Here is a 13,413-nt window from a genome sequence, read left to right on the forward strand (position 1 = left end):
ATTCTCAATCCAAATCAAGCTTTTCATAAAGCTTTTCCTTAACCCAAGATAAAGCTATGCTTGAGGCCAAATTAATGGCTTTTTCTTATGCTTTTAGTTTATGTATATTGATGATTCAATCCATTATGGATTAAGGATCCAATTAGAGAATCATTTTAATTATATTCCTTAATGATAAGCTTTATCCCTTAGAAAAATTGAGATTTATCAGTCATAGCAGCGGAGCTATGGCAAAATTTTTATAAAAATTATGCATAAAAAAATTTTCATTCAAAGAATAAAAAGAGGACTTCCTACCATATTCTAGGAATCATCATCCTAGATTAATTGAAAGAATTTCATTATAATCATGGAGAAATTAAATTTTAATATTATGCATAAAGGATAAATTTTTATATCAAAAGTGTTATTTTTACCATTTTTATTTTCATGCATAGAAGTATGCATAATGGATAAATTTTTATATCAAAAGTGTTACTTTTATCATTTTTACTTTCATGCATAGAAGTATGCATAAAGGATAAATTTTTATATCAAAAGTGTTATTTTTACCATTTTTATTTTCATGCATAGAAGTATGCATAATGGATAAATTTTTATATCAAAAGTGTTACTTTTATCATTTTTATTTCATACATAAAAAGTATGCATAAAAGAAAATTTTTATATCAAAAGTGTTACTTTTATTATTTTTAATTTTCATGCATAGAAGTATGCATAAAGGAAAATTTTTATATCAAAAGTGTTACTTTTATCATTTTTAATTTTCATGCATAGAAGTATGCATAAAGGAAAAATTTTTATATCAAAAGTGTTACTTTTATCATATTGGATTTCATGCATATAGGTATGCATAAAAGATATTCTTTTTATACTAAAAGTATGATTTTCCTCATAAATGGATTTTATGCTTAACTTAGATGCATAAGAGAAATTCTTTTATTCTAGAAGTATAATTCCCTACCAAATTGAAATCATGCATAAGAAGATGCATAAAAGATTGATTTTAATTTCGAAAGTGTTAGTCTCCTTAAATGGAATTTATGTATAAATAAATGTGTAGAGAAATCTTATATCAAATAAAAGAATTCTCTTTTTTTTTAAAAAAAAATATATGAAATGTGATAAGATGTGATAAGAGGTGTATGAGATGTGATAAGAATTGATAAGATGCGTATGGAAAGTGATAGGATGTGATAAGAGGTGTGATAAGAGGTGATAAGATGCTTATGAAATAAGTTAGGATGTGATAAGATGAATTAAGATGTGTATGGGGGGATGAGGTAAGAAGTGTATGTGATAGGATAAGATGTATATGGGTTGTGATAGGGCGAGAATGAATGTGATGTAAAAGATTAGATGTGAAGGTATATGGGGTTATATAAATGGGAATGTGAAAATGGATGTATGTATGTGGATGTGTGGATATGGAGATGGGAGTGTGGATGTATGAACATGAAAATGGATATATGCATGAAGATGTATATGCATAGATGTAAATGTGGATGTAGATGTGGATGTATAGATGTGAATGGATGTGGATGTATAGATGTGAATGGAAATGTGGATGTGGATGTATGTGAATGTGGATATAGATGTGGATGTATAGATGTGAATGTGGAATGTGGATGTGGATGTATGTATGTATGTGGATGTAGATGTGGATGTATAGATGTGAATGGGACTGGGGATGTGGATGTATGTGAATGTGAATGTAGATGTGGATGTATGTGAATGTGAATGTAGATGTGAATGTGGAATGTGGAGGTATAGATGTGGATGTATGGGAATGTGGATGTGGATGTATGTGAATGTGAATGTAGATGTGGATGTATAGATGTGAATGTGGAATGTGGATGTGGATGTATGTATGTATGTGGATGTAGATGTGGATGTATGGATGTGTATGTATGAATGTGGATATGGGATGTGGATGTATAAATGAGGATGTGAAAATGGAGGTAAGTATGTAGATGCGGATGCATGTATGTGAATGTGAATGTAGATGTGAATGTGGAATGTGGATGTATAGATGTGGATGTATGGGAATGTGGATGTGGATGTATGTGAATGTGAATGTAGATGTGGATGTATAGATGTGAATGTGGAATGTGGATGTGGATGTATGTATGTATGTGGATGTAGATGTGGATATATGGATGTGTATGTATGAATGTGGATATGGGATGTGGATGTATAAATGAGGATGTGAAAATGGAGATAAGCATGTAGATGTGGATGTATGGATGTGAATGTGGATGTGGATGTGGATGTATGGATGTGGATATGGATGTGAATATATGATATGTGATGTGAAGGAATCTGAAGTGAAGAGATGGAAAAGGAGGTGATTGGATGAGTACACATATACATGGAATGTGGAATAAGTAATGTGGATTAATGAGGGATAATGTGGAAAAATGAGAGTTAATATAGAAACTGTATTTGTAAACTGTTTGTAAATGCTGTTTGTAAATGGCTGTTTTATGTCAAGAATGCTGGGGAAGCATTTTGACCGTCTTGTGATTAAGGTCGTGGAGACCTAACTGATAAAGTTGCAACTGCTGACGGAGAGTCAATGGAGGACGTGTCGCGTAGCAAGGTCGACCGAGGTCTTGACCAGCCTCGGTTCGATTAAAATGGTGAGCTTCCGGTACGGTGGATGAGGGACCAAGGAAGCGGTCTATGAGTGAAGCGCTAGGTCACCTGTGAAGGATCCTAGAGGGTGCTGACCATACGGTGCTCGGGCTCTGGGTCGCCTAGGATACCCACGCGTACGTCGAGGAAGATATTGGAACAAGGAGTAAGAGTTGTTTTGTGAAACCGGGCATGGATCTGGTTGACTGACCTTGCTGGTCCTCAACGGATGAGTCCATGGCTCTTTTATATGGATCTGTTGGTTGATCTTGCTGATCTTCAACGAGAGTCCATCTTGATAAGTGATTATATTGCCGAGTATTATGGGCTAGGAACTATGGAAACGGCCTCTGTGTGGACAGGTGGTGAGCGTTCTAGTTGCCAATGATGCCATAGATACTCTGATGAAGGAATGATGGGAAATTATGAATCAACTGGATAAATTGGGAGATTGTGATCAGTGGTACTATGGTTTCATTAAAGGATTGTTTTAAAGTTAGCTGATGCTAAGAAAAAGGCAATTTTCATATTGGGTGTGTAAGTGGTGTGGCTAGTTTTATGTTTGCATGAAATTCCGGCTAGGGGGCCTTGGAACTCTTTTCCTTGGTACCCGGGACAAAACCTAACCAAATTCCAAATTGGATCCCATCACTACAGTGGTTGGGCGGTTGGCTAACCCATGGGATCGGATGGGGTTAGGCTGGACTGATGGATCCATAAATCGAGACTCAACTTTGTTTTTACGATAGATAAAGTAAATCCCGGATAGAAATTGTTCTATGGATAGGAATCAACGGCTGTGCCTCTTGATGGGGAAAAAAGCGTTGATCCCAATGATCCAAGTGCAAGTTTCTACCTTGATTTGACCAAGTACCGTTAAAGGTGCAGTCAGATCAGTTGATCCGTAATGATCTTGACTACGTTAGAGTAAAGAGTTATCCTGGTGGAATCGCCCATGCTTTCCGAGTAAAGGAAGTTTTTCCAGTTTCGGTTTTGGACAAACCAACGGATTAGTCTCTTGTCCGGATATCCGTGGGCGAGGCCCCGAGTGTGAGACCCTACCCACGCATGATGTGCTACTTCCGCTGCTAGTACCCCGAATCCGTTGCTCGGTGGGAACAGGGGGATCTTACAGTTGGTATCAGAGCATTTGGTTAATAAAGATCAATTGAGAAGACAAATAGGTCAGAAATTTATCAAGAAACACAAAAAGGTTGTAATTGTGTGATATAATTCATACAATTTGATATTCAAATTGAAATTCGTAATTTGGTAATTGGGTCTTCAGATGGAAGTACCGCAATTATATAGAATCCTTGACTTGCTTGAGGCCTAGACATGATGGTATTTACCTTATAATTCCAAGGGCCGTGACTATCCGTATATACCGAGAGTATAACTGCAGCTCTTTACTGACAGTATATACGAGTAAATCTAAGACTTGAAATTATAAGCGTTAATGCTATCCAGATGATGAATTTGAATGTGGTTGATATGATTTTTAATTCTGTTTGGGAACTGATGAATTGATTGGGATTCTGATTGAAAAATGATGATTTTTGAAATTTAGTTGAAATATAATAACTTGAGCAAAACCGCAATGAGGATGAATGGGACGAGTCCCTGTAATGATAAATGATGATAATGATTTCAACAAATCACTATGAGATTAGTGGATTGTGCTGTCAAAGTACTACTGTTAACACTTGACTCGGTATATCAAGTTAAGGGATGACAAATTGAAAACTTGCTTGACTGAAATTCCCGTGGAGGAATGTTCAGAAAAAAAAAATTTCGATCTGATGGACCATTATCGTGTTAAAGATATGAATGATATGATCTGAAATGAATTTATTTAATGATGAGTTCTATATAAGGGATATTTATCCCCGTATTCTGTTGGGTTGACCAGAATATAAGGAACCCTAGAATAAATTGGATCTTAAGAAAAAGAGTTGTCCTCTACTTGGCGAGATGAGGACATCTCGCACTTTTTTAAGTGGGGTAGAATGTAAGATTCCTCCCCAGCCTTCGAGGCATACAGGAGTAAGAATCTCCCTTTTTGATCTTAAAATTATTCCCTCTCAAAAATAAAAGAAAGATTCTGTTTAAAAAAAAGGAAGATCCTTTCCCTAGAATACTTCTCAGGAGTCACGCTGTTTTAAGGATTCAGAACAATGAGTTCAGAAGTGAAAATCGGTGTTTTGGATACCAAGGTTTTGGTTTTCATTCGAGTACGGCCCAAAAGAAGTTCTTTATCTATTGGGGAGTTTAAGAAGTTATCCCCCAGATATTGTGAGCCTTATATCTGAATTCAATGAAAGTAGGTGACTTAGCCTACAAGCTTCTTTTATCTCTTCATCTCAAAATTCTTAATGCCTTCTATAGAAAAATGTGTCAAACCCAAATCATGGAAAGACGGTAAAACTTCAGTGGCAAGTTACCGTTGGCTTCCAAGTTACGCTAGCTCCTTCCTTTATATAAGTCGTAACTTTTACTTGTCGCTCACAGTAATCTTACTTCCATCGATCTCCTTTCTTTCTTAATCTCCTTCATGGCTTGGCAACAAGAACTAGTTTTATCCATAATGATTCCTCACCTTCAAGACGCAAGTGAATCTGTGAAGAAGGATTTTATAGAGCAGTATGAGCGCTCACTTTTCCCTCACTTGGGAACTTCTGAAGCGCAAACCAAATGGCGGACCTATCAAAACATAACTAGGGTAACACCCTGGGGTCAGCAGCACTTTCGTAACAATGTCCGCTTGGCCATGGTTATTGAAGCTTTGGGTTTGGGTCCCCGATACTACTGCGTCATGAGATCAAGGCATCCTGGGTTTTCTGAGCGGGTCTTCTTACTGGCGTGTTTTCTTCCTCATGAGAAGATATGCCTTTACCCCGTTTTTGGCTTGCCTCTCAGAGGTCCTTTTCTTAGAACACCTCATACCACTGAGATAGGCGCAGCAATAACCCACAGAATCATTCCCATAGATGAGTTACCTTATACTTGTGCAGCTTGTGAGGACTGCTTTTGTGACCATATGATGGACGGGCTTATGGAAGTGTAAAGAGTTCCTCTATCTTTACTGTATAAGTTCCGAGAATGAATAAAGTTTAAATCTTGTTCGTATTTTGAATCTTGCTCTCTTTAAGACTTATCTTGGTGGTTAATCTTGATTAAAATTTTTCTCTAAGTCTCATATTCGTGCATCTTGCGAAATTATCCCAGTTTGCCAGATGAGGACATCTCGCATTTTTTTAAGTGGGGTAGAATGTAAGATTCCTCTCCCACCCCCTTTTTGATGTCTAGTATCTTTCCCTGTAATCAATCCCTCTTCAAAAATATAAAGACCTTGTTTCTATCTGTTTTAGCCTAGAGAGAGAAAAATATTCTAGAGAGAGAATATTCAGATTTTGAATATTTTTGGATAGAAAAATATCTCTTCTAATTCAGATGAGTTCCCCTGAAACAGAAATTCAAAAAGAATTTTCCATTGTGCAATTGGAATTAATTGAAAATAGCTATAAAGAACCTTAGCCTAAGGGTCTAGATTTTCAGAAATCTTTAGACTATGGTCCAATTAAGGTTCCTATGGACCAAAAGCATCAATCCATGTGTAGGGAGGAGATAAATCCAACTTGTAAAAAGAAAATACCCAAAAATGAGTAAATGCTCACATGAGGTGAAGAGTTGAAAATGTACAAGGTTTATTAGTAAAAAATTATGAGCAATATTAAAAGTATGACATATGTAAGGAAGAGGAGTTCTTTAAAGGAGGTGCATATTTCACATAAGATGAAGAGTTGAAAATGTACAAGGATTATTAGTAAAAAACTATGAGCAATATTAAAAATATGACATATGTAAGGAAGGGGAATTCTTTAAAGGAGGTGCATATTTCACATAAGATGAAGAGTTGAAAATGTACAAGGTTTATTAGTAAAAAAAAACTATGAGCAATATTAAAATGATTCCATTATGACACATATGTAAGGAAGGGGAGTTCTTTAAAGGAGGTGCATATTTCACATGCTTGAATGAGTTTTAAACTCATAAAAATTGAGATATTTCATCTCTCCTCTCTCCTCATTCAAGTCTAGTTCCAAAAAGTTAGCTTAACTGACCTAAAAATGGTCAAATATTGACCAAACTGATTTAGAAAATTCTAGAATCAGTTTGTTTGGTTAGGAGCTCAATTTTTCCTATAAATAGAAGCCTCCCCCTTGTTGAAAAATATATAGTGTTTATGCATCGTTACTCTACTCCACCTAAGCCAAGAACTGTGAATTCATTTAATAATTCACTAGTTTTTGGAGCTTCCCTCTTTCTTCAATCCCCATTAGTGGCTCCATCAACATACTTAACCAATTGATTGGTTGGGGGCCTCTACCGTGAACAAAGAATCAAGCAAGTTGTAAGGTAATTAGTGAATATTTATCTTTCTATAATTTCTCAATGTTTCTCTCTTCTCAACCCCTCAAGCTTGAGAAGTTTAATTGGTATGGTTTTTTTTAAATGCTATTGAAGTTTGAATAGTAGTGAAGAGTTACATAATTTAATAAATGCTATTGAAGTTAATTTTCATTTATGTTTAAATTCTAATGATTCTTATGTAAATTCTCTCTCTCACTCAAGAAATGGTCATACTCATGACCCATTCTCAATCCAAATCAAGCTTTTCATAAAGCTTTTCCTTAACCCAAGATAAAGCTATGCTTGAGGCCAAATTAATGGCTTTTTCTTATGCTTTTAGTTTATGTATATTGATGATTCAATCCATTATGGATTAAGGATCCAATTAGAGAATCATTTTAATTATATTCCTTAATGATAAGCTTTATCCCTTAGAAAAATTGAGATTTATCAGTCATAGCAGCGGAGCTATGGCAAAATTTTTATAAAAATTATGCATAAAAAAATTTTCATTCAAAGCATAAAAAGAGGACTTCCTACCATATTCTAGGAATCATCATCCTAGATTAATTGAAAGAATTTCATTATAATCATGGAGAAATTGAATTTTAATATTATGCATAAAGGATAAATTTTTATATCAAAAGTGTTATTTTTACCATTTTTATTTTCATGCATAGAAGTATGCATAATGGATAAATTTTTATATCAAAAGTGTTACTTTTATCATTTTTACTTTCATGCATAGAAGTATGCATAAAGGATAAATTTTTATATCAAAAGTGTTATTTTTACCATTTTTATTTTCATGCATAGAAGTATGCATAATGGATAAATTTTTATATCAAAAGTGTTACTTTTATCATTTTTATTTCATACATAAAAAGTATGCATAAAAGAAAATTTTTATATCAAAAGTGTTACTTTTATCATTTTTAATTTTCATGCATAGAAGTATGCATAAAGGAAAATTTTTATATCAAAAGTGTTACTTTTATCATTTTTAATTTTCATGCATATAAGTATGCATAAAGGAAAAATTTTTATATCAAAAGTGTTACTTTTATCATATTGGATTTCATGCATATAGGTATGCATAAAAGATATTCTTTTTATACTAAAAGTATGATTTTTCTCATAAATGGATTTTATGCTTAACTTAGATGCATAAGAGAAATTCTTTTATTCTAGAAGTATAATTCCCTACCAAATTGAAATCATGCATAAGAAGATGCATAAAAGATTGATTTTAATTTCGAAAGTGTTAGTCTCCTTAAATGGAATTTATGTATAAATAAATGTGTAGAGAAATCTTATATCAAATAAAAGAATTCTCTTTTTTTTTAAAAAAAAAGATATGAAATGTGATAAGATGTGATAAGAGGTGTATGAGATGTGATAAGAATTGATAAGATGCGTATGGAAAGTGATAGGATGTGATAAGAGGTGTGATAAGAGGTGATAAGATGCTTATGAAATAAGTTAGGATGTGATAAGATGAATTAAGATGTGTATGGGGGGATGAGGTAAGAAGTGTATGTGATAGGATAAGATGTATATGGATTGTGATAGGGCGAGAATGAATGTGATGTAAAAGATTAGATGTGAAGGTATATGGGGTTATATAAATGGGAATGTGAAAATGGATGTATGTATGTGGATGTGTGGATATGGAGATGGGAGTGTGGATGTATGAACATGAAAATGGATATATGCATGAAGATGGATATGCATAGATGTAAATGTGGATGTAGATGTGGATGTATAGATGTGAATGGATGTGGATGTATAGATGTGAATGGAAATGTGGATGTGGATGTATGTGAATGTGGATGTAGATGTGGATGTATAGATGTGAATGTGGAATGTGGATGTGGATGTATGTATGTATGTGGATGTAGATGTGGATGTATAGATGTGAATGGGAATGGAGATGTGGATGTATGTGAATGTGAATGTAGATGTGGATGTATGTGAATGTGAATGTAGATGTGAATGTGGAATGTGGAGGTATAGATGTGGATGTATGGGAATGTGGATGTGGATGTATGTGAATGTGAATGTAGATGTGGATGTATAGATGTGAATGTGGAATGTGGATGTGGATGTATGTATGTATGTGGATGTAGATGTGGATGTATGGATGTGTATGTATGAATGTGGATAGGATGTGAAAATGGAGGTAAGTATGTAGATGTGGATGCATGTATGTGAATGTGAATGTAGATGTGAATGTGGAATGTGGATGTATGGGAATGTGGATGTGGATGTATGTGAATGTGAATGTAGATGTGGATGTATAGATGTGAATGTGGAATGTGGATGTGGATGTATGTATGTATGTGGATGTAGATGTGGATATATGGATGTGTATGTATGAATGTGGATATGGGATGTGGATGTATAAATGAGGATGTGAAAATGGAGATAAGCATGTAGATGTGGATGTATGGATGTGAATGTGGATGTGGATGTGGATGTATGGATGTGGATATGGATGTGAATATATGATATGTGATGTGAAGGAATCTGAAGTGAAGAGATGGAAAAGGAGGTGATTGGATGAGTACACATATACATGGAATGTGGAATAAGTAATGTGGATTAATGAGGGATAATGTGGAAAAATGAGAGTTAATATAGAAACTGTATTTGTAAACTGTTTGTAAATGCTGTTTGTAAATGGCTGTTTTATGTCAAGAATGCTGGGGAAGCATTTTGACCGTCTTGTGATTAAGGTCGTGGAGACCTAACTGATAAAGTTGCAACTGCTGACGGAGAGTCAATGGAGGACGTCTCGCGTAGCAAGGTCGACCGAGGTCTTGACCAGCCTCGGTTCGATTAAAATGGTGAGCTTCCGGTACGGTGGATGAGGGACCAAGGAAGTGGCCTATGAGTGAAGCGCTAGGTCACCTGCGAAGGATCCTAGAGGGTGCTGACCATACGGTGCTCGGGCTCTGGGTCGCCTAGGATACCCACGCGTGCGTCGAGGAAGATATTGGAACAAGGAGTAAGAGTTGTTTTGTGAAACCGGGCATGGATCTGGTTGACTGACCTTGCTGGTCCTCAACGGATGAGTCCATGGCTCTTTTATATGGATCTGTTGGTTGATCTTGCTGATCTTCAACGAGAGTCCATCTTGATAAGTGATTATATTGCCGAGTATTATGGGCTAGGAACTATGGAAACGGACTCTGTGTGGACAGGTGGTGAGCGTTCTAGTTGCCAATGATGCCATAGATACTCTGATGAAGGAATGATGGGAAATTATGAATCAACTGGATAAATTGGGAGATTGTGATCAGTGGTACTATGGTTTCATTAAAGGATTGTTTTAAAGTTAGCTGATGCTAAGAAAAAGGCAATTTTCATATTGGGTGTGTAAGTGGTGTGGCTAGTTTTATGTTTGCATGAAATTCCGGCTAGGGGGCCTTGGAACTCTTTTCCTTGGTACCCGGGACAAAACCTAACCAAATTCCAAATTGGATCCCATCACTACAGTGGTTGGGCGGTTGGCTAACCCATGGGATCGGATGGGGTTAGGCTGGACTGATGGATCCATAAATCGAGACTCAACTTTGTTTTTACGATAGATAAAGTAAATCCCGGATAGAAATTGTTCTATGGATAGGAATCAACGGCTGTGCCTCTTGATGGGGAAAAAAGCGTTGATCCCAATGATCCAAGTTCAAGTTTCTACCTTGATTTGACCAAGTACCGTTAAAGGTGCAGTCAGATCAGTTGATCCGTAATGATCTTGACTACGTTAGAGTAAAGAGTTATCCTGGTGGAATCGCCCATGCTTTCCGAGTAAAGGAAGTTTTTCCAGTTTCAATTTTGGACAAACCAACGGATTAGTCTCTTGTCCGGATATCCGTGGGCGAGGCCCCGAGTGTGAGACCCTACCCACGCATGATGTGCTACTTCCGCTGCTAGTACCCCGAATCCGTTGCTCGGTGGGAACAGGGGGATCTTACAGTAACTGTGAGATCCCATTCTCCACCGTGCAACGGATTCGGGTTACTAGCAGCGGAAGTAGCACATCATGCGTGGGTAGGGATCTCACACTCGGGGCCTCGCCCACGGATATCCGGATAAGAGACTAATCCGTCGGTTTGTCCAAAACCAAAACCGGAAAAACTTCCTTTACCCGGAAAGCATGGGCGATTCCACCAGGATAACTCTTTACTCTAACGTAGTCAAGATCATTACGAATCAACTGATCTCACTGCACCTTTAATGGTACTTGGTCAAATCAAGGAAGAAACTTGCACTTGGATCATTGGGATCAACGCTTTTTTCCCCATCAAGAGGCACAGCCGTTGATTCCTATCCATAGAACAATTTCTATCCGGGATTTACTTCATCTATCGTAATAATAGAAATTAAATCTCGATTTACGGATCCATCAGTCCAGCCTAACCCCATCTGATCCCATGGGTTAGCCAACCGCCCAACCACTGTAGTGATGGGATCCAATTTGGAATTTGGTTAGGTTTTGTCCCGGGTACCAAGGAAAAGAGTTCCAAGGCCCCCTAGCCGGAATTTCATGCAAACATAAAACTAGCCACACCACTTACACACCCACCAATATGAAAATTGCCTTTTTCTTAGCATCAGCTAACTTTAAAACAATCCTTTAATGAAACCATAGTACCACTGATCACAATCTCCCAATTTATCCAGTTGATTCATAATTTCCCATCATTCCTTCATCAGAGTATCTATGGCATCATTGGCAACTAGAACGCTCACCACCTGTCCACACAGGAGCCGTTTCAATAGTTCCTAGCCCATAATACTCAACAATATAATCACTTATCAAGATGGACTCTCGTTGAAGATCAGCAAGATCAACCAACAGATCCATATAAAAGAGCCATGGACTCATCCGTTGAGGACCAGCAAGGTCAGTCAACCAGATCCATGCCCGGTTCCAGAAAACAACTCTTACTCCTTGTTCCAATATCTTCCTCGACGCACGAGTGGGTATCCTGGGCGACCCAGAGCCCGAGCACCGTATGGTCAGCACCCTCTAGGATCCTTCGCAGGTGACCTAGCGCTTCACTCATAGGCCGCTTCCTTGGTCCCTCATCCACCGTACCGAAAGCTCACCATTTTAATCAAACCGAGGCTGGTCAAGACCTCGGCCGACCTTGCTACACAAGACGTCCTCCATTGACTCTCCGTCAGCAGTTGCAACTTTATCAGTTAGGTCTCCACGACCTTGATCACAAGACGGTCAAAATGCTTTCCCAGCATTCTTGACATAAAACAGCCATTTACAAACAGCATTTACAAACAGTTTACAGATACAATTTCTATATTAACCCTCATTTTTCCACAATATCCCTCATACAATCCACATTACTTATTCCACATTTCATTTATATGTGTACTCATCCAATCATATCATTTTCCATCTCTTCACTTCAGATTCCTTCACATCACATATCATATATTCACATCCATATCCACATCCATACATCCACATCCACATCCACATTCACATCCATACATCCACATCTACATGCTTAACTCCATTTTCACATCCTCATTTATACATCCACATCCCATATCCACATTCATACATACACATCCATATCCACATCCATATCCGCATTCATACATACACATCCATATCCACATCCACATGCATACATTCATTATCACGTCCTCATTCATACATCCACATCCACATACATACATACATACATCCACATCCACATCCACATTCCCATTCACATATATAAATCCATATCTACATGCACATTCACATCCATACATCCACATCTATATGCTCATTCACATCCATACATCCACATTCATGCATCCACATCCACATGCATACATCTATACATACACATCCACATTTACATCCATGCATCCACATCTACATGCTTAACTCCATTTTCACATCCTCATTTATACATCCACATCCCATATCCACATTCATACATACGCATCCATATCCACATCCACATGCATACATATATCCACATCCACATTTCCATTCACATATATACATCCATATCTACATGCACATTCACATCCATACATCCACATCTATATGCTCATTCACATCCATACATCCACATTCATGCATCCACATCTACATGCATACATCCATACATACGCATCCACATTTACATCCATGCATCCACATCTACATCCTCATTCACATCCATACATCCACATTCATACATCCATACATCCACATTCATACATCCACATCCACATCCACATTCACATCCATACATCCACATTCATACATCCACATCCACATCCACATTCACATCCATACATCCACATCTACAAGCTTATCTCCATTTTCACATCCTCATTTATACATCCACATCCCAT

This window comes from Cibotium barometz, chromosome 13 (genome assembly GCF_041138505.1).
Source record: "Cibotium barometz isolate CiBa-2024 chromosome 13, ASM4113850v1, whole genome shotgun sequence".
Taxonomy (NCBI): domain Eukaryota; kingdom Viridiplantae; phylum Streptophyta; class Polypodiopsida; order Cyatheales; family Cibotiaceae; genus Cibotium; species Cibotium barometz.